Here is a 22,886-nt window from a genome sequence, read left to right on the forward strand (position 1 = left end):
AAATATTTTTCCTATTCTTGTTGGTCTTTTAATTCCTTTTATGACCTTTCGACATGCATAGTTTCTTAACACTTAGGTGGACAAAGTGTTTCCTTTCTGGGTTTTTTTTTTTTTGGTGTGTGTGCACATGTGTGTTTGATGGGCTAACACTTAAAAAATCTTTTCTCATTAAATATTTAAGTGCATAATTTATAGTTTTAGAGTTTTCTTATTTATATTCTTAATGGTTTTATTTTCTTTACATTGAAGTTTTCTTTATAAATATTGCACGTAACGTCTTCGTGCAATTCATAGATATTTTAATTAATTGCAGTTAATTTTACTACTTTTCACACCTAAACTTATTTTAGATATAAACAGAAATTTGTAAGATTTTCATGTTTATTTTAGTAGGTATCCAAAAGGTGACACAGTAAATATAACTTTTTAAAAAGTTTTAACAATTAAATGATTTTGGATTTCTTGCATTGTTAGCATTTTACTTAGGAATTTTGCTTCCAAATTCTTAAAAATAGGATTCTTATTTTATGCGTTCTTTGCTAAATTTTATGTCATTATTTGTGTCTTAAATTTATATCATTTTTTATAAATTGAATAAGCCAAAATCTAACTGAAATTTTAGGAAACAATTTTCTCTGTCCATTAAGTAGTCAAATTTGTCTCTTCATGAAACAAGAAGGTATCAGCCTTTGAGAATTCAAAGAACATAAATAGATTGCTCTTGTAATAACTTTATTTTAATTGCTTTGTTTGATGGACTTTAAGTTTTGTTTACCATAGCAATTGGTAATACAGGTAGAAAGTTGATAAAAATTCAGACAATGTTTAAGAAGAGCTATACTGAAGGTAATACATATTGTGATAAGAAAGTCCTTTAGTTTTGTAATCAAATGTAGATTAACTAAATGATGCTTTAATTTTATTGCTGTGCACAGAAAACTATTACAAAAATCCAACTCACTATTAAAATTCCTGTAGGAAACAGGAATTTTATATTATTCTTCTAGGAAAAATCTGGATTTTCAAACCTAGAGTCCCATAATTTTTCATTGAAACAGTTGTATTTAATAGCATATTTAAAAAAAATTAAATTAGGTCTCTTAGGAACACAACTGCACTACTATAGCATATTGCTGTAATTTTTGCATAGCTTTTAAATGGTTGATATATAGCATGGGAATTATATTCACTTTAAAAGTTTTGCAGAAACCAGAATTAATATCTTTAGGGTTTGTAATTGGTCATCATTGGATATAATTTTTTGATAAAGTTTTCAAACAATTCCTTAATTCTTTTCTTATAGAACATTTTACTTTTTTATTTGATGACTTTTTCCAGAAAGGTGTCAATTATTTAAGATTTTCTTATGTACTTGCTTCAAGATGTACATATTATTCTCATATTATCCATTGCCTCTATATTTGTTATTTTTTCATTATTTCAAATATTATTTCTGCTTCCTCCTACTTTTTCTCCATACAACTTACCATTATATTTAATTTATTAGATATTTCAGTAAATATTGTTCTGTTATTTAAATTTTTTTATTACTTTTCACTTCTGGATTTTTAATATCATTCCTTATATATTTATTCTTAGATTAAAAAATGTATGTTCTCATACTTTAGGTTAATGCTCATTTCACTACTAAATTTTTTTTTTTATATAACAACACTTCTGGCTAGAATTGATTTCTGTAAATATCTGTGTCTTTCAATGAACATCTGTGTTCCAATTTCCACAACAATTTTCCACTGTGCTTTGATTACCTTTTTGATCTGAGAAAAGAGAAAATTGACACAAAAGAGGAAATCATGGAAACCTGTAGACTTTATGTTTGTTAATTTTGATTCATATTTTACCATTTTGGAAGAAAGAAAAGATAAGATAGGCAATTTATCCTTACTACTGAGAGTTCATTTTGATTTTGGTGAAATCTCTGTGCACAGGCTATGGGTGATTGATATGTAAAGTTCCACAACCAATTGCCAATGGATAACAAGCTTTCCCTGGAATCACTGTGCTTGACTGTTGGTAGATCTTTTCTTAATGCTACCCCTGCCTCCCTCTAACCACTTGCTTGAGTATCTGCAATAATACAAACCGGAAAAGCTAAACTATGTTAAATTAATAATAATTTTTGAATAAAATAATTTTACACTTATCCTTCTCTAATTACTTTTTGGTGGGAGTAATTATTTTTTTTTCCTTTTTTATCTCTTATACTGACAGCAAGGATTTGGATCATTCTGGTTTTTGTGCACCTAGTAGTAGCACAATGTGTTTAACACAGAAGCATTTAGTACTTCTTACATGAATTAAACACACTGATGAAAGGTCATTAATTAAATCTAACTTTCTACAATTAACTATGTTCTTCAGAAAAATTATGTTAATTGATATTAAAGTTCTAAAATTTCCCTTAGTACCTCATATTGTTGTTTTAAAATATTGCAGTTTTAACTCATATTCATAAAATTAAAATCAGTATTTATCCATGAAATATTTGGGTTTTTTTTTCAACAGATACATTCATAAATTAGATTTGATTTTAACAACAAAGTGTTCATGATCTGTTTGGAAGAGAAGATATGGGCAAAAATAAACAAATGTTAAACATGTTAAAATTTAGAGGAATTAAAGATAAGAATTTCCTCAGAGTATGGTATATTTTCATCAATTATGTGAAGGAGTGATTTCCTAGGAGAGCTCCCGGACTCATCTTGGAAGAAGAAAATGATTAGAATATTGCAAATCCAGGTAATCGACTTTTCAAAACATTGGCAAAAATTTTTTAGTTGCACATCAGAGTTTACATCTCCATTCAACAAACTTCTACCCTGAAAATTCAGTCGATGGAAGTAGATGACCATAATGATTATAAAGCACTTTTGGACAGCGGACTAATCATTTTTATTTTTCATTGTGCAGTATTATAAATGCAAGAGGTTTGGATATGAGTTTTTTTCCAGCTCCTTGCTTTTATGAAATATTTTGAAAGATGTAATATACATACCTTTGCAATTAATTAATATTTCAATTAAATAGCTTTGAATATGTCAAAGCAAACACAGTAACAAAAAGGAGACAAAATAAAAATGTATATACAATAAATTTGCTCTTTTAACTTTGCTTAAGAAGTATGTGAAATGACAATATCAACATTACTAATGTATATATAAACTTGGATAATTTTTAGAAGTATATTAAATCCCTATAGTATGTTTATGATTAGAGATAAATGTATTTTAAAAATAAAATACAGAGAAATAAAAGGGTATTAGATAAAGATTCCAATCCAGGTTGTCAACTGTAATTTTTCTCATTCATTGTAAATGTTTATTAAATACACACCACATATACACACACCAGGCATTATATTAAATATCTGTTATGTATTAGGCCCACAGTAAGCTGAATTAGAGAATCTAAAACTAATATTGTCTGGAGGCATAAATCATGAATATACATATATAATACTTACACATATATATGTATATGCCTATATATGTATATATGTACATATATGTATATATGTAAATAAATGCATATATTTTTACAAAGTAAACATCTAAAGTCTATAAAAGAGGTACTTCATGGTAGAGATCATAACTTGAAGAATCAGAGGAGATAGTGGGGACAAGAAAGCATTTGGAAAGATCACTATTTTTACTGACTTATCGTGATTCTCATTTATATTTTTGAAAGAAAAATTTCTAAAAATATCATGAAATAGAATACATGGTATCACTGATCCCTTGATTATTATCAAGTTAAAAGATTATTATCAAGGAATCAGTGATTTTTTTATATTTTTTAATATTTTTAATTAATTTTTTCCCAACCTGATCACTGGAAGCTAGAATTACCATCTTGAAGTCTCATGGAATTTTAGAAAAAAAATAAAAAGAAATAAAATAACATCTAGTCCTTTGTTTATTAAACTACATAGACAAGAAATACACTGGGAACAGGCAAATCTATATGGAAGACATCTTCCTGGAATATTTTATCCATCTTTTTGAAATGAATGGATATATGCATAATGGAATAAAATGTAAAATGTACATTATTTTAAGACAAAAATTTCAAATTATGTGACAATTGTAGGAGGTCTTTTGATCTACGGTCTCAGAACCATGGAGGTTACAGGTAACTGTCTTCTGCACTCAGAAATGTTGCAGTGCACACTCTTATAGTTGTCTAATTTAAATTCTTTCTTATAGAAATGAGAATGAAAGCACCCAGAAAACCCACATGATTTGTCCACATTTACAATGGTCATTGAGGCAGAACTAGGTTTATGATAAAGTTTTTCTGGCTCCAGATGACAATTTCTTCCACCATCCCTAAACTCTTCCCCTTAACCACATTCTAATTATTTTCCCCCAGTAACTTTAATGCTTTAATTAGCTAAGGAAGTTTTTCTTCAACACATTTTTATTCTTAGTTCCTTATGTCCTTTCTTTGCTTCCTTCATATTTTTTAAAAATACATTTATTTTTTTAAATGTCAGACATTATGTAAGACATCTTTTTAATGAGAAGAAAGGTCAACCCATGGAATTCAGTATGTTCACAGTATAGTTAGTTAAACACTGTTGTAGATGTTTTCATACTTATTATCTCTTAAATCTCTGCAACAAATCTCTTATTGGTAATAATCATAAAAGAGATCTGAAGCTTACAAGTGTTAAGTCACTTATACAAGGGCTTGTAGGAATAAATAACTGGTAGAACCATAATTTAATTTCATATTTTATCAGTTTAAATTTGTTTCTCTTTCCATGGTATCACACTACTTATTACTTGGTTTAAATATTTTAGAACCAGAATGTGGTGATTTAGGAATAGTTGTGGTTGTTGATTCTTTCATTCCTGAGGAGTAATCAATATGTATCCTCCCCCAAATCCTCATACTTAGCGCTGTTTCCCCATTGTCTGTTTATTAATTCAACAAATACTGACTTAAAAATGATGCTTACATTTAAGTTATTGGATATGTCAAGAACTATGCAAGGCACAAAGAACTTCATAGTACACAATATAGACCTTGTCTAGTTCACATTAATGGTCCTAACTGATTACCTTTTCCTGTAGTATACCCTTTTGTCATATGATTTTGCTCTTCTTCTCACTTAAAGCACCAGGATATATTTCCCTACCTCTTAAATCTGGGCACAGCTATGCAAGAAGACCCAGAACAGTTACCATTGACGTCCGTACTTATGATAGTCTCATTGATATGTCTCTTGTATCAGACTCATTGGTGGCAGGTGTTTATTACATTAGTACTTTTTTGTTTAATAGCAAATACTCTTTTAATTTTTGACATGATTTTAAAACTCTGAGCTTTTTTTCTTTTCAAGACCTTTTCTTGTCTATTATCCTAACCTATTATGCTTCTTTAGGCTACCACAGAGACCCCTTCTATTATGACTCAAAATTCAGACCTACCTATTAAGGCTTCCTCCAGCCCAAAGATAGTAACATATCCAGGCTTATCAAAGACTATTCAATATGATTTATAAATGAGATAATTTGTATAATTTTTTTCCCCTAAATTTGAATTGTCTTGAGATCAGGGATGATATACATCTTTGTATGTGGCTAACATAGTTATGACTCTCAGAAGGTACAAAGTTAAATTTGAATCCCAGCTATAGAAAAATGTAACTATTTTTTTTTTTGGTTTTCTACTCGATGATTTTCTATTGCTAGATCAGTAACTATAATTCACACCGATCTTTCAATGTAAAACTTCTCGTATCCTTTACAGAAAAAGGATACATATAAATGTAGAAAAGTACGATTTTTTTAAAAAGAGACTATTTAAAGTTTTATAAAAATACTATAGAAAATGTTGACATATGTAAACTCTTAATTGACAGAAAATATTCTGATAAAAGAGTTACCACATTTATCATAACATATATGCATCAAGTTTTTCAAAGTTATAAAATATAAAAAATATTTAGCCTTAAACATTTCTGGAAGATAATTTTTAAAATATAATGTTACTATAATCAAGGGATTAACTTCGTGTTGGATCATTTGGCATTTGCATGGGGCATGGGCTTTGGAGTCAAAAAGACTTTGATTCAAACACTGCTTCCATTTCTCTATAGCACTTTGTTCATAAAACAGTGATATTTATCCTGATATTGTAGGATGTAGAGATAAGTAAATGTGATACTATGTACAAAGTGCCAGGTACATGACAACAGCAGAATAAAAATTAATTGCTGTCTTCAAACTTTATTTGATAATTCAAGAGACATCACAATAACACAAAATCATTATTAAAAACCTAGGCAAAAGAGAGTGGGGAAGATAGACAATTACGAGGCAGTTCAGAATTATAAAATGCTGGTTATCTGTAATTTTTGAAATTTAACAAAACAAACTAGAGTGAAGCATTACATGAAAATGGTTAAAGTTTGCATGACTTTTTACTCGCTATTACAGAGGTTAGTGTTGCAATGTATTGCATTTTCCAGAGGGTTATAATTCTAAATGAGGACTAATTCCATTAAAACCAAGTAAATTTTCATCAGTAGAAATTATTTGAATTGCTATATTGTATTTTGACAGTAAATTTTGTAAGTTCTTGGCACACACAAGTAATACCAGAATCATAGGATTTAGAGAGCTAATGGAAACATTTTATTATCTATTCAAACATTTAAAAATTGTAGAAGGTATATTTTCCTGTTTGTTCAGGAGTGTAATGTGTTTCATATTTACCACTCAAGTCATTTTGTGAGTTTGAATGAGTCACTTGCAGCCTTAATTTCCAGAAATGCCTGGAATCATACTGCTTAGAATAGAATCTTCGTTAATAATGTTCTAGCTATAGAACCTTAGGCAAGACACTTAAGCAATTTGTATCTGTTTGCTGATTTTCAAAAGAGTGATACTTAGAGTACCAACCTCCTAACATCGTTGTAAGGTTTAAGTACAGTACTATAATACTGTATTTAAAACAATGCCTGGTGCAGAGTGAGTGATCAATAACTGTTAGATGTTGTCTTTTCTCTTGAAAAGTCAAATGTCTACAATAAGTAATCCCTAATTTTAACTAAAGTTTTCTGAGATTCTAATTCTTCTCTGCCCTTTCTCTTCATAAAACATTTTATACCTTCTGTGCTTTAAACTTCAAGTTAGTTGTTATGCTTGTTTAAATATTTTACTTAAATTTGAACTCCTCATTCTATATTTGTGTATGAAACTTGATTGTCTAATACAAATGTCATGATTTTACCTCATTATAATGCTAAAAAGATATATAACCACAGTGTCAATTATCACAATATATATAATTAATCCATTTTTATCTCAAATGTCTTGATATATGATGGATTCTATTTGAATTTAAGAATTCTGTTCCTTAAGTTTTTTCTCCCTTAGAAACCAATTTGCTTCATTGTTTTTAACAATTTAAGAGTAGAATAAAAAGTCAGAAGTATTTGTCATTTTTAAAAAGATATTTTTGATCTTGTCTTCCCACCTACATTTATACTAACAGTGAGTAAAAGGAGAAAAGAAAGAGAAAGAAAATGAAAAGGGAGAATGTAAGTCCTCTCCAATGACTTACTCAGCATTGAGAAATCATCGAGATTCAAGAATGCTCAGGCAGATTTGAACAAATTTGAGTGGTTTAAAGAAAGATAAACAATTCAGAAGTCAACGAGTTCCATCTTGTTGTTGCTTGTTTGCTTGCTTATTTTTGTTATTACTTGTTTGCTTTCACCATTATTCTGCTGGGTATAACTCTGTTATACAAATTCCCTTGACTTCAGCTGCTGAAGCCACCATTCAGATTCAGTGTTCCCTCCTCCCCACCAGTCCTTAGGCCCTTCTCAACCACCTTTTTCCTATGTTATCTGAGTCATTTGCATGAGTTCATATTATCATACTTTCTTTGGTCAATATCTAAGCCCTCATTTGATGTTTAATATTTTTAATTATTTCCCTTTTTTGCCACTATCTTATTTTGAATTTACAGAGAAATTCAAACATATTTATATAAAATCTTACCAACAGAAATTTTTTTACTGTACCATATTACACATATCCATTTTCACTTCCAAACACAGCTTCAAAACTGGAGATAAAATCATTGCAAAATTAAATGATTAGAATGGTGAGGAAGCCTCTGACGAGATGAAGATTTCATGAAATATTGATGTTAGCATTTGATCTTCACATTTACTGTTTTAAAATGCGCCGACGGAAGCCAGTAAGACTCACATAAGTTGTCTGAATGTATTTGTTTTTTTTTTATACATGCCATGGCAAATATCCATTTTAATTGTGACATTTAGACATGAAACAATCTTGAATTGCAGAAAAAGGCAAACGTATAAAACATTGGACATCAAACTGCATGAGATGATAACTTTTTGCTTCAACATATCTTGCATTGAAACTAGAATTTCACCTTAGAATTAAGCAATCAAAATTTATTTAGTTCCTCACATTTAAATTCTGGTTATTAGAAAAATAACTTTCACCAAATTACTGAAATATATGTAAAAATAATTTTAATTTTAATTTATTATTTAATTGAGTTCATGGAATTAGTTAGCCTGAGGTTTTACAGTGCCTTGGCTTATTTCTTTCATTTTTCTATTTTATGATTTGTTTTTGTTTTGTTTTACTTTGCTTGTTGTGTATATGTAGGGCTGTATGGGTATTTATGTTTTAGCATTTTAGTCTGGTAATTACAATTATATTAAGACTTTTCCTAGCTTATGGGCTTCCTGTTGAATGATATGGGAGTGGAATCAAAGCTGCTCCAAAGTGAAAGTGTTACATATATTTCCTTCTTTGTTAAACAACAGCTTTATGTTTTGTTTTGTTTTGTTTTGTTTTGTTTTGTTTCCCTTCAGATGGCATAGTAAATTTTTATACTTCTAGGTATTTATCATGTATCAATTTCAGGTGTGGTTAAAGAACTCAAACTCTAAAATATAGGGTTGAATGTTACAGTTGCTGAGATAGCACAAAAATAAGTAGAGACCATAGAAAGCTAAAATACTGAAAAATAGATCAAGTTGGAAATAGAATTCCTCCTGAATAGTTCCTGAATGTTAGAATGTTGGTAAGAGGTGTAAATTAAAAAGGGAAAGTTGGTTTACAATTTTTAATGTGATTTTTATTAAAAATGTTTATTTATAAAGTTTTATCTGAACCATAGTGTGTCTATTGCTATACTCCTATAGTATTTAGACTGACAATATAAATTAATAAATTCTATGATGATCTATAAGCAGTATGCCCTTTTAAATTCCCTCACTGTTCTAAAGGATCACAGCTACAGGAAAGGTAGATCTTGAAATTCAAAATTCACTAATTCATCAAAATTCTTGCAATATATTCAGCTTTTCTCAAAAAGCTTTGATATATTCAATTTTAGTGATTCAAAACCATTACTAGAAGTTCCTAAGGTCTCACATTGATACTCAAGAAAAATTGAAATGAAGTATGTCATGTATTCTTTTGTAATTATAAAGTCTTGAAACAGAAAAAAATGTATTTTTCTATCTCTCTTCTATCCATTTTCTTTCAATGGATTCTTTTATTTTACAAAAAGTAAAATGATACAGATATTATATTGTCCTGATTACAAATGACTTTTCATTCCCCAGCTTGACTTCTTGACTACTTCCTTATCCGTAAGCTACTCATATATGCATGCTCATGTCCACGAGAAATATGTGTATAATATATTTCACATCTTTGAATTAATATTTATATATGATAGTTTCCATCCAAATTTATTCGATCATTTTGGTTATATACAGAATAACCATTATATACAAAAACAAACCTATCATAGCAGAATTTAAAAATATGTAAGAATAACATAGAAAAGAGGAAGTACATTTAAATATTCTCCAGACATACACAGCCCAATAGCAGCTACCCAGCTGGTAAACTTAGGTTCTGGTAGACTAGAAAAAGAATAAAATTTAGATATAAATGTAACTTTCTGAAACACTCAGACACTCATACTGGTGATTTTGAGGTTCTATTTGAATTTCTTTTCTAATCACAAGGCTTATGATAGTGCTGAAAGTATTATTAAAAATAAAAATAATGATCTGAAAGTAACATAGACTTTATATTGTTTAATATCTGAGCTCTCATAAAGGCTTAAATTGTCAGATCAGACTTATAGTAATCACAGCTCTCACCTAGAACCAACTGTATTAGTAATCCAAAGACCAGAGAAAATGTCAAGACACAGGAAGAACAGAGTTGTAGCTCCTCAGGCCCTGTTTTCCCCCTGCATTCAGATGCATTCTTGTTCCGATAGAACCTCACTAAGGATTTATCTGAGGCAATACTTACCTTGCCATTTCATGTATGTTATATCTCCTACATACCCCATCAATTTCATAGCTTAGGCAATCTTTTGTGGGGATTCATAAATCCATAAATTCCTGCTTTATTTATAATAAACACCTTAGACTAGGTTTATTCTCATGATAGTATTCCTTAGATTAAAAACTCACTAGCAGGTAAATATCGTTACAGTGTTTGACAAGAGATCTCTCATTAGTATGATTAAAAGAGACCAGATCCTTTCTTCTTTTAGTTGCATTGTTCTCCATTCTTTGAGGTAATGAGATATTTTGAATTCTAAAACAGGTGAAAATTCCTAAGTCAAGTGCTGACCAGTCTTCAAGATGGGCAATGACAAATACTTATTATGTACTAATTGTTTGCTAAATGCTCAATAAATTCTTGTTTATTAAATTATCTCTTTATGATTCATACTGGGAGATAGGTACCATTGATACTGTTTCATAGATATTAAAGATCCTGTCTTTCATATTTTAATATCTTTAAAATCAGGGTTTACTTTACAAGTAATGGTATCTTATAATCAGTGTTGGCCAGGATGTGTTTGTTGATGCATAAGCATTAACAACTATCAGGATTAGCAATATCAAAACTTGCAGATAGAGTTTGAAGGCTTGGAAGAAAATCACGAGGCAATTGTTTTAAGCTTTAGTGACCCAAGAGTTGTATAAAGGGGAGGTGGTGAATTGAACATGTTTATAAACATTCTTAAACTTGAAGTAAAAAATAGGCTACGTTTACTTAATATTAAAATTGGTTTAAGTAAATTGGTTTAATTTACTTAATATTAAAATTGGTTTAAAATATTTTAAAATATTTTAAATACTATCTTGAGATTTTGCATCACCAGTGCCACTTATGGTACAAAAGATGACACAATTTAAAAACAAGGGAATTAATTACTTTGAGTTGAATATTGAGTTGGAAACATTAGACTCTGAATGTGAATATATTTATGAAAATCTTATTATTTTGCTTATATTTTCATTTTACATATGGGTTGTTACATTAATAAAATATATAGTAAGGATTAAAATAACTTTCAATAAGTTTAAGATAAAATTAGTGAAAATAAAGTTTAATGGCAGGTTTTTTTCTTAGAGGTAGATCAAAGAATGAGGTTTCAGAATAGCTGTCTCATAAAGGTGTTTCAGAATAGATAAAATATGATGTTCCTATTCATTGATGAGAAAACTAATGTTTCTTATGGGTAAGTCACTTGTATAATGTTCCATAACTGGCAAAGCTGAGATCTGAGCACAAATAGAGAATAGTTCACATAAACGAACTGTGAAAACCCAATTGTTGATCCATAAAGTAACATAATTAAACCAACTTGGCTTGACAATTTAATTGCCATATCAGATAAATTATTTAGGACAGCTGAGGTTTGCTGCTGGAGAAGGGATCCTCTGATTCAGTTACACTGTGGGAAGTGGATAAAGAACCACCGCCAAATAAATATCCTGGGCTAGGAGTGCTTGCTCTGCCCTTTGATCTTTGACATTAAACTCAATTCTGGTCTTGTGAAAAAGATTGTAAAATTATCACCAAATCTTCTTCTTCTGTCATATGGTCTCTTGCTCTGTTTCGTTCTTCCCTGTCTGATCAGATACGTGTATTATATATCCTATCTTAAGTGAACAACCTATGGCATTAGACTGAACTTGATTTTAAAGTGCAAAATGTCATATTTAAGAAAAGTTTCAATTCAAATTATTTTCTAAGAATGATATTCACTTTCACTGGGCCTTCTCATTTGCTAGTCTCTCTGCTAAGAGTCTCTCTCCTCTGATTCTTTCCCTTCAGTTTAGACCTCAGTTGAAAAGAAAGTTTTCTCTTTCTAGAGGTTTCCTTGTCATGCTCCCTACTCACGGCGATACGGTTACTTCCTCGTCTCTGTATGTAAAGCCATTACATTAGTGCTATAGAAACACGGTGTTAGTATTGACATACAAGTGCTTATATTTAAGCATTTCTGCTCCTGTGATAACTAGTGAGCTCTTTCTGTGTCCATGATATTGTAGGCCATCCGTAAGTCATCAGTAAATGTTAAATGAAAAGAGAAGATTAAAAGGTAATTTGATCTGGTAGTTTACTCTGCATTATTTTGTATAGTTGAGTAAATCATGTAATACAAAATATAATTGAATTTTGAAACACATTCAGAAAAATAAATCTTTGGTGAAACACCAAGGATGAGAAACGGTCTAATATTGCACAACGCAAAAGTGCATGGACTTAGGAAGATAAGAACGTGGTTTTATCCTCTGAAGTAATTTCTGCTCAAAAATGGAAAGGTTTTTCATTTCTTTAAAAATAATAGGCCAGCACTGCAATTTAGTCATCTCGGTTTACTTAGTAGAGGTTCCTGAGGGTTTAAGATCCACTTTAGAGTTTTACTGTAGCATGATTCAAAATATATCAGAAAACTGAGTTGTAAAAATGTTTAATTTTCTTCATTCACTATATAATAAGTGCTTATTAGAGAGATTAAGATATTTCTGTTAGGAGAAAAATGACAGAAGTAATCATTTGGCTTACTGCAGTCCTTCAAATGAGTTTTTAGTATTGAACTTTATATTTTGTGTTGTTCTTTGTAAACTGTACATAAGAAATAGTGAGATGTTTCACAGGACCTAGATGATAAAACAGAGTTGAACTCTGCGATTTAAACTAATCAATCTGCAGATAATGGAATGAGATAGAAAATTTGCTAAATCAGCTTGAGCCACTATCTAGATGATTACATTGAAAGAAACATGGTATCAAAAGTGATCAGCTTAGAAAATAAGTTTAGAGTATCTTTATCCCTGATTTTCTCTAATCCTTACCACAAATGCATCTTCTTGCTATTTTGGCTTTCCAAGAGTTTCAAAAGAATAAAAATCTATATGTATGAATGTGTGGAAGAAGAGGATCCTAGCCATGCCATTCCAATACAGTAATAAAGATCACCTGAGTCTTGGTAAATTCATCAAATTAAAGTCCCACTGTCAGGATTTTTTGATTGACCTTTTCTACATGGAAACACTCCCTCTGTCTCGCCACTGTGGTATCTGCTTTACCAAGATCAGTTGTTCTTTAGACTTTTATCTTAAAAATTTATGTGACTACATCTCAAATATTTGGTTCTTTTTCTCTTAAGGCACAAGAATGAGAAACTATTTATCTACAAAGATTATAATGATCTCACCCTCCTAGAATCCAAGACATAGGTGTGATACTACAAATGGGCTGAAATTCAGCTATTAACCTTGTCTTCAAAATGATAACAGTGTACTTATCCACATTCCCTTTATGAGAGCTTGTACCTTACATGTTGCAAATTATCATATCATTCAACAAATTCACTTAACGGAATTGTAGAATCCAAAGTTAAATGAAGACCATACAGTATATCTAATTGAACTTTCTACCCGAATATTTAATCTCATAAAAATATCTTCAAATTGTAAAGTAAGGCTTGACTACCTTGAAGTGTCAATTACTGAATCACCTTTTAAAATAACACAGTTCTGATCTTAAAAATGTATATCTCCCTAAAGCTTCCAACACTTGCTACTAGGTCATGACTTAGGTCATACAGAGTGTTGGACCTCCTCTGTAAATATTGTATATGCAGATGCATGGTTTTGAAAAAAGAAGAAAATGTAACTCCATGACCCAGTCTAAAATACTTTTGATGTTCACCTTCCAAATATTGAAATGTATATACATATGTATTTTTTTTCAAAAGCATGATCGTTGTTCCTATAATATAGTCATACTGGAAAGGAAGCATGAGCTTAATGCTTCAGACACTAAGGCCTTAAAAATATCAAAGCAAAAATTGCACTAGACAAAGTCGAACAGGTAAAGAAGATTTTATTCAAGCGTATTGTAATAAGAGAGAGAGACCAGACCCACTCTGAACTAATCTCCACTGACATAAAGAGCAGGAGGATCTCTAAGAGTTGGAGTAGGGATTGTAGGCCATTTGTGTTTTTGCTAATTGGCCTTAACCAACCATCCAACCAACCAAACAAATAAACAAAAACAAACTTTCTTATATCTTCATGTCGGGTGATAGTTTTACAACTTGGAACAAGACACCCACCAAAGTTAGGCTCCCACTCTCCCACAGAGACTGGGAGACAGGGGATTATTTTTCTTGGTGATTGAATTTCAAAAGGATGGCTCCCAGGTCCTTGAGAAAGATAGTCTTGGGTTGTAAAATAGCAAGAAGCTTTAAAAAGATTTATACATCAAAGGAGCAGAAAAAGCGTTTACACGAAAGATGTTTTAAAGTAAATGGTCTAAGAAAAGGGAAGTCATTGGCCTATAATCAGGAAAAATCCTGCCCAAAGTTTAGCCAAGCTGAGGGGAATGTTAAGCTCTTCTTTATTTACATTTATTTAATTTGTAAATCTGATTATTAGAATAGAAAAAAAAACAAAAATAGAATTATCTTAACCTCTTTACCTCAGCACTCTACTCACTGAAATGGAGATTTTTAATAATTGATTCATTGGACTAATTGTGAGGTTTGAATGAAATAATGCAGATTAAACAATTAACTCCCTGGAAGATGATTTCCCACTCAACACAATAGTTCTTATTTTTATTACTGTCATTGTTTTTTACTCCATGGTACAATTTTATTTGCTATATACAATGTCAACTTACCACTCTGAAATGTAGAATCTATAGATATTTTAAAACAAAATGAAAAAAAAAATGCAACCAGGTTTTAGGCATTAAAGCAAGATAGCTATTATCTTCTTGTTAATCACTGACAATTGAGATTCTTTCTGAAGAAAACTTTCGACTTGCTTCAACAACATTAAAATCTGTTTTTGACTGTGAATATAAAAGTCTGATTTCATAAACATATTTTTCACATTTAAATGTTTTTATTCTGGTGAATAAGTTTATGTTTTAATACAAAACATTATTTTTTCTTATAAATATATTCCTCGCACTGGGAAACATAGAATGTCAAAACCTATAATTGTTCAGGGAAATTAGAAGTTCCTGTATCACCATCTGCCGTTTGCAAGGTTCATAATTCCAAAGTTAATAGTCTAATTCATTAAACAAAAACTAATCTATGTGAATGTGCTGTTAAATTAATGGTCCCAGTCTTAGGAGGTAATGGATGAGTAAAATATGTTCTCCTTTTCAAAAATAGTACAAACTTTTTTGTTATAAACAATCTTTTTTAAGAAGCCAGATAGATGATGAATGGAATAAGCAATTGAATTTTAAAACTATAAAATGTATTTAAACATAAGGTTGGTTCCAGTGTATGTGGCCCCAACATATATATATATATAAATAAATAAATAAAATGTATCTTCTAAGTGAAAACTTTATCAGAAGGGATCAACCAGGAAATATAAGAATTGCCTAAAACATATCGATTTACCTATTTCCCAAGCCTAAAGCTCTAGGACCAATTTAGCCCAGAATATAGATCTATACTGACAAGTAACATAATCTTATTATGCTCAATTGGAAATCTTCCATCTTTGAACACATTTTATATGATCATTTTATAGATCCTCCTAGAAATATCATTTCTCGGTATGTCAAATGTGATCCAAATAATATTCTTATATTAAATGGGTCATTGGTGACTACTTACATTTTATTCAGAAATTTGGCATTTAAGATTTGCCAACTATGAGTCTATTTCAAAATGTGAACATTTTCCAAGTCATTTCCAAGTGTCCACTAGAGGTTAAGGATTATTTCAATGAGAAAACGGATATTTTCTGAACAGCTTATTCTTTTCAAAATAGTTTATTACTTAATTTAAGAGGGATATTTAAAAAAACTTCTATATTCAGTGTGCTAGATAGAATAATATCCTCACAAGTATATCCATGTCCTAATCCCCCGAATGAGTGAATATATTACTGTAAATGGAAAAAGAAACTTTGCAGATGTGATAAAGGATCTTGAAATGGGAAAATTATTCATAATTATCTGAGTGAGTCCAATGTAATTATATGGGTCCTTATGAGAGGAAGTCAGGAGAGTCAGAACTCAAGATAGACATGTGACAATGAAAACAGAAGTCAGAGTGATACAGTGTCAGGAACCAAAGAATGAAGTTAGCCTTCTAGAAACTGGAAAAGACAAAGAAATACATTTTCATTTTGAGCATCCAGAAGGAACACAGCCTTGCTGACACCTTGATTTTAGCTCAGTAATACTTCTGATTTACAAAACTGTAAGATGCATTTTCATTTTTTAAGCCACTAAATTAGTGGCAATTTGCTATAGCAACAATACAATAATAATACATGCCGTATCCCTTTCAAGGACCTATGAGATAATCTTATAAACAGAAATTAAAACCTAAAAGAAGAAAAGAAAAGGATATGGTCAGAGATCATCAATGTCCTTTGTGATATATGATTAAATGAAATACACATCAGAATTTGAAAAAGTGGAATTAAAAATATCTAAACAAAATCTCTCTTCATCTCAACAAATTTTAGTAAATCTTTTACCTCCCATGCCTCTCTATTTCCCACTAGCCTGCTGGTAGCCCAGGCTGTATCTCTCCAGTACTCATCTACATTCTAATCATGCATTTCTTCTCAGCACTTTTCTTGGATTCCTTCTGCACAAAACCATTTGAATTCTGAGTTATGCTGCTACAATTACAACTGGTATTCTGCAGTACATCCCTGATGCCATTGGTAAAGATGCTGTTCTCAGTACTACCAGCTAAATGAGAAAAAAAATTAGTATCAGAAGTGAAGTTATCTTCTACTGAGAACTCATAATGCCACGGACACACAGTTTTCCACCAAAGTACTATATAACTCTCCCTCTTTCTTAACTACTAAATTTGTCATGTGTCAAAACTGAGGGAAAATATCTCATTCAACTTCTGGCTTCCATCCCTATCTGTACATGGTTATGTCAGGAGTTCATGGATCCTGAGAGGAAAGGAACTATTTAACACAGATACCACATTGTTTAGCCAATTCTAATTTAGGTCCAAATTTAGCCCAGAAAACAATAAAACTCTCATTTATTCTTGAACCGATATCTTTCATATAAATTAAATCTTTGGATCTTCCATTTCTAATTATAATAGATTTTCTTGCAGAAAAACAATATTCCTAAGGAGAAAAAAGAAAAGATGAATATAAAACATAAGAAAAATATCATGTTTTAAGGCAACATGGGAATTTTGAGACAACCAGAACATGAAGATAGTTCACAGAGTAAAGCAACTGGAGAGACATGAGAAAGGACATTCTGGAAGCTCAGGATTTGGCCGATTTTTAAGAAAGGGAGAGATCATAAGAAGGTTTCAGTGGGAGGATTTTAGCTAAGAAGCAGAGAGGCTTACATACCTTTTGGTTATCTCTCAAGACTGAAGAAAGGAAAGCTAAAATTCAGAGTTACCAAAATAGCCAGGAGCTGAGGAGCCAAAATTCCCAAGAGAAACACAAATAAGTAAGCCAAACACTGTATTTTCTTCCATTTAAGATACAGTCTTAAACTACACCAGGCAAGAGGCCAACACATTAGGCAAAAAGCTACTAAAAAAAAAAAGTAGATTTTAGCAGTGGATTTTAATATTGAAGAGGTAGAAAGTGAGATGGAGGGCAAATCAAGAATGAGAGTCCCTAGTAAATAAAGCAAGTTCTTAGAGAAGGCAAACACTGATCTTACAATAACTGTGGCCAACTATAGCTTTTTAAAAATTGGATTAAAGTGACTTTACCTCACTCATGCTGCCTACCAGAGAACAGGATAAACCCACACTTAAGGAAGACATTATCATACAGATCTTTAAAATTTTTATAAAATTTCTACTTTTCAAATGTAAGTTTCCAAACATAACGATAACATTGAACTAAGAGAGAGAGAAAAAAAAAGACAATGTACTTGCAGATGAGCTAGTTATCTTGGTTTTCAGAAATGCACATTAAATTACCTATGGCTAAATGTTTCAAGAAAATAGATGTCACAGTTGAGAAATTGTCCAAAGAAGAAAAGTTATTTTAAAAAATAACTGAAGTAAAAAAATTGAAAAGAAAATCTTACTAGTTTAAATTAAAGACTTAAACAGATGAATTTACAAGTAAACTAGACACAACAGAGGAGAGGATCAGTGAACTAAAAAATAGGTCAAAAACATAATTGGGTTAATATACAGAGAGAGCAAAAAATAATAGAAAAATCATAAAAAGCCTATGATTGTATGGGCAAAAGCCCTGACCAAATGTAATTATAGTGCCCTAAGGGGAGGAAAAACAGAGGGAGTAGAAATATTTCAAGAGATATAGAACAATAACTTTCCAAATATATGAAATACTTCAAGTTAAGTATTTATAAAACTATTAAAAAATCAAGCAATAAAAATCAAAGAAATTAATACTCAGATCCATTGTAATAAATATGTTAAAAATAAAAACTCAAAGAGAAAAATTTTAAGGCAGTTAAAAAAAGACACATTACCTTCAAAGAGCAACATAAGATTGATAAGTAACTGATCAAAAGAAATGATGAAAAGAAGGCATCTTCTAAGTGGCAAAAGAATAAACTTCTAATGTAATATCTTATAATCTTCAAAAATAACCTTCAAGAGTGGAAATGATGCTTATCTCTTTAACTTACTTTGAAGTATATCAAAATAAATAGAATTGATTAATGACTGGATGGAGTGAATTTATAAAGAATGTGATAAAACAAATAGAGTAAACTATTAATGGTCATATCTAGGTAGTGGCTATACTTGTTTCCACTGTGAGTATATGTCAACGTAAATTTTCAAAATAAATTATTGTGAAAAAATGAAAGCAAAATAGTTATCTTAATAGATGAAAGCATCGGAATATGAAAACATCTGATATGAAAAGATATTCAGTATAGTTAGTCACCAGGGAAATATTACTTGAAATTCCAAGGAAATATCACTACGATTCCTGAAAATGAATAAAATTAATTGAACCAACAATAACAACAACAGCAAAAAACTGAGATCTTTTTGCTGACTTTGAAGAAGGAAGCTACCATGTTCTGAGAGGACCCATGAGAGGGCCACACACAAAGAACTGTGGGAGTTTGGAGAAGCTGAAAGTGGCCCCTAGGGTACAGCCAGTAAGGAAATGGAGACCTCAGTGCTACAACTACAAGAACCTGAATTCTACTAATACCACATGGGCTTGGAAGAACACTCTAAACTCAAAAATAAACAGCCTGGTGAGCACTTTGATTTCAGCTTTATCAGACTGTGAGAAGAAAACTCGGCTAATCCATGCCCAGACTCCTGACTCACAGAAACCATGAGATAATGAATGTATGTTGTTTTAGGCTGCTAAATTTGGGGTAATTTGTTATATAGCATAGAAAATAAATACAAAATAGTAAGGAATAAATCCAGATTGTGTTGCTGTATGGAAAATCCTAGACTTAGGAGAAAAGGCTTGACTTCAAAGTCTTATATCCCTAAAACAGTAGAACAACATAAATATTCCAAGTTATTGGGCTATCCAGGATAAGAAAAAAAACATTTTATGGCTATTTTGTAGGCATTTATGAAGCTAAACATTTCTTATCCCTGAGGCATAACTTTACTCTGTTCAATCCAATTTTTTATTAAAAGAAAAAGCAAAACTGTAACTTAGGCTTTTAGAGATTTGAAGTTTGCCATTATGTTTTGATAATTTTGAGAAACAAAATGTTTCTTGGGGCTCCTAAATTTCAGTCTTCATCGGTCTTGAGCATAAGAGAATTTCTAGGAAGGAATAGAGAAAAAAAATGGTTCCACATGAAAACTATATTTTTCAGAGTTCTAAGGAACTCTTTTATGTATTAATTCCATTTATGATCTATAGAAAATCCATTTCAAATAGTTCAGCATGTTGCATGTGGGAAATATTAAGACTGTTTTGTTATGAAACGTCTAATGGAAACTCAGAACCCCAGTGATACAGAGGTTCTCTTGCAGTGTTCTGTCTCTAGGGTCCTCCCCATAACTTTACTGTGAAAGATGAAGGAGGGGCTACCTAAAATTTTATCTCATATTTGAAGCTTTTTTAGAATTGTTCACTGAGAATTGATTGTCCTATCTTTGTGCCCTTACACTAAGACTTGGTTTAACTGTGATTGAATATATCTTACCCGCACCATTAGAGTAAAATTTCCTTGAGGTGAGAGATCATGTCAATTCGTTTGTATATAATTTGCCCACAGTGTTATGGCTGTCTGCACGCACACAATATTCATTGAATTGAATGCTGCTACTGAGCTGCAGTGCATTCCAAACACTAGAAGTACTGTGGCACGTCTCCCAAAGGCATTTCCTTACACATGGAACGTTCAGTTACCTACTGGTGTTTTTTAATTACACTACCACACGTTTGCTACTAGTATATCAGGCCTCCTATTGAGGTAGTACCTTCATCAGCTACACATCTTGCCAATTTGTGTCAGAATATGTAGAATTTTTGCCTTTCAGTAGTGAACTAAACAGTAGGGACTCTGAATAGTTACTGTGGCAACAGAGATGAGGAAAACTAAAAGGGAATGACAAATTCCACTGGAAGGATGAGAGAGCTGGGTCAACTGCTACAGAGGTAAACTGCTACAGTTCAAGAGCTTCCTTCTTTTAGTTTAGAAACTTAAGGGTCTTTGTGATCACAAGACTATACTGACTGTACCAAAAAGAATGAGTCTAACACTGTATCTGAATCAATCTATGCTGATTTACTCAGTGAATCACATGGTTCCTTCCTAGATTGCTCCGCTGGCACCAGAATCTAAGACAATAGAATTTTAATCATTCAAAGCTTACCCAGAAAATGACATTCTCACCAACTGCTGTAAGCTGCTTTCATTTGCGTTTAAATTTACAAGCTTCAAAATTTCTAAGCATTGTCCTTTGCACTCACATGTAAATATCTAAAGTCAGCTTGTTAATTACCTCAAGAGCAAACAAACGAATATTAGAATTTTGAGATTGCTTACAATCTATAGACAAGTTTATGGAATATTGCCATCATTATAAAATTTAGTCTTTTCCAATTCATAATGGTGTATCTCGTCATTAATTCCTTCTTTAATTTTTCTTTTTTTTACATTTTAGTATGTATTATTTATTTATTTTTGTTAGATTTGTTTTCAGGTAATTGTTGAAGTTTATGCTACTGTATATGATGTCTTAAATTTTTATTGATCTTATTCTTTTTGCTCACATAAAAGTAAAATTGATATTACAAAAAGAATTTGCATCAAAGAACCTTGCTAAATTCACTAATTATTTTTAATATTTCTTTTCTGAAAAATCTTCATTGTTTATAACTTTTTCTGTAATTATTTTTTATTATTTCTATTCTAATTCTGATTTTTAAATTTTTTCTCCCTGCTTTATGACACTAGCTGAACAAGACCGATGCTAGAGAGTATTCATGTTTTGCTTCCAATCTTTTTTTTTAATTTATTAAATTTATTGGGGTAATATTCATTAACAACTGTTACATTTCAGGTGTTCAACTTTATAATATGTCATCTGTATGTTCCATCATTTCTAATCTTAAAGAATATATTCATTATTTTCCCATTGAATCCTTTGAGTTTTGTTTTAGTTTTGTGTGTGTTTGTGTGTATGTGTGTGTATGTAAAAGAAAGATGTTTCCCTTAATTTCAATTTTGCCAAATGTTCATTGTAAGAATTTTTAATTTTTTTACATGCTTTGTCTATATTTATTGAAATAATCATATGACTTTCTTTTATTGTGGCAAATTAAATTGTTTATTTTTCTAATGATAAACAGTCTTTGCATGCCTGAAAAATATCTTATTTGTTAACATTCTTTTTTATCATTATATTTAATTTTATTAAGGAATTTTGCATCTACATTCAAGAGAAAAAGTTGTTCTAAGTTTTTTTTACTTGTTCTATAGTTTTTCCTCTTTTGTATTTTTTGTAACAGTTTGTGAAGGAGTTATATTATTTTGTCTTAAAATATTTGGAAGAAATCACTGGTAGTATAATCTGGTGTGTTTCTGTGGGAAAATTTTAATTTTATTTTTTTAATTTAATTTTAATTAATTAATTAATTAATTTTATTACTTCAGCACCTGGTCTTCCTAAGTGGTCTCCCATCCAAGTACTAACTGGGCCCGACCCTGCTTAGCTTCCAACATCAGATAAGATAGGGCATGCTAAGGGTGGTATGGCCGTAGACTTGTGAGAAAATTTTAAATAATGATTTAATTTCCTTAACTGACATCAGAGTATTTGGACTTCCTATTTTTTCTGATGTCATATTTGTTAAACTTGTACTTATCAAGAAATCTGTATACTTTATTCAAATTGCTAAATTAATGAAATTAAAATGTTCATAATATCCATCTATTAACTTTAAATAATTCTATAATTTTCCTTTTTTGATATTGATATTTTTATTAGTTAATAACTCTTTGGGGGGTTTATTAATTTTTTAATATTTTTTCAAAGAACCCATTATTTGCTTGTTGGTTTTTTTCTGTTGTAAG

The 22,886-nt window shown here is 30.6% G+C and overlaps 1 pseudogene; it reads right to left on the reverse strand.

Moving 5' to 3' along the window:
- Positions 1-22,457: 22,457 nt before the first annotated feature.
- On the reverse strand, positions 22,458-22,576 carry LOC120610403 (uncharacterized; annotated as a pseudogene).
- Between the last annotated feature and the right edge of the window lie 310 nt (positions 22,577-22,886).

The sequence above is a fragment of the Pteropus medius genome, unplaced genomic scaffold (assembly GCF_902729225.1).
Source record: "Pteropus medius unplaced genomic scaffold, Ma_sr-lr_union100, whole genome shotgun sequence".
Classification (NCBI taxonomy): Eukaryota; Metazoa; Chordata; class Mammalia; order Chiroptera; family Pteropodidae; genus Pteropus; species Pteropus medius.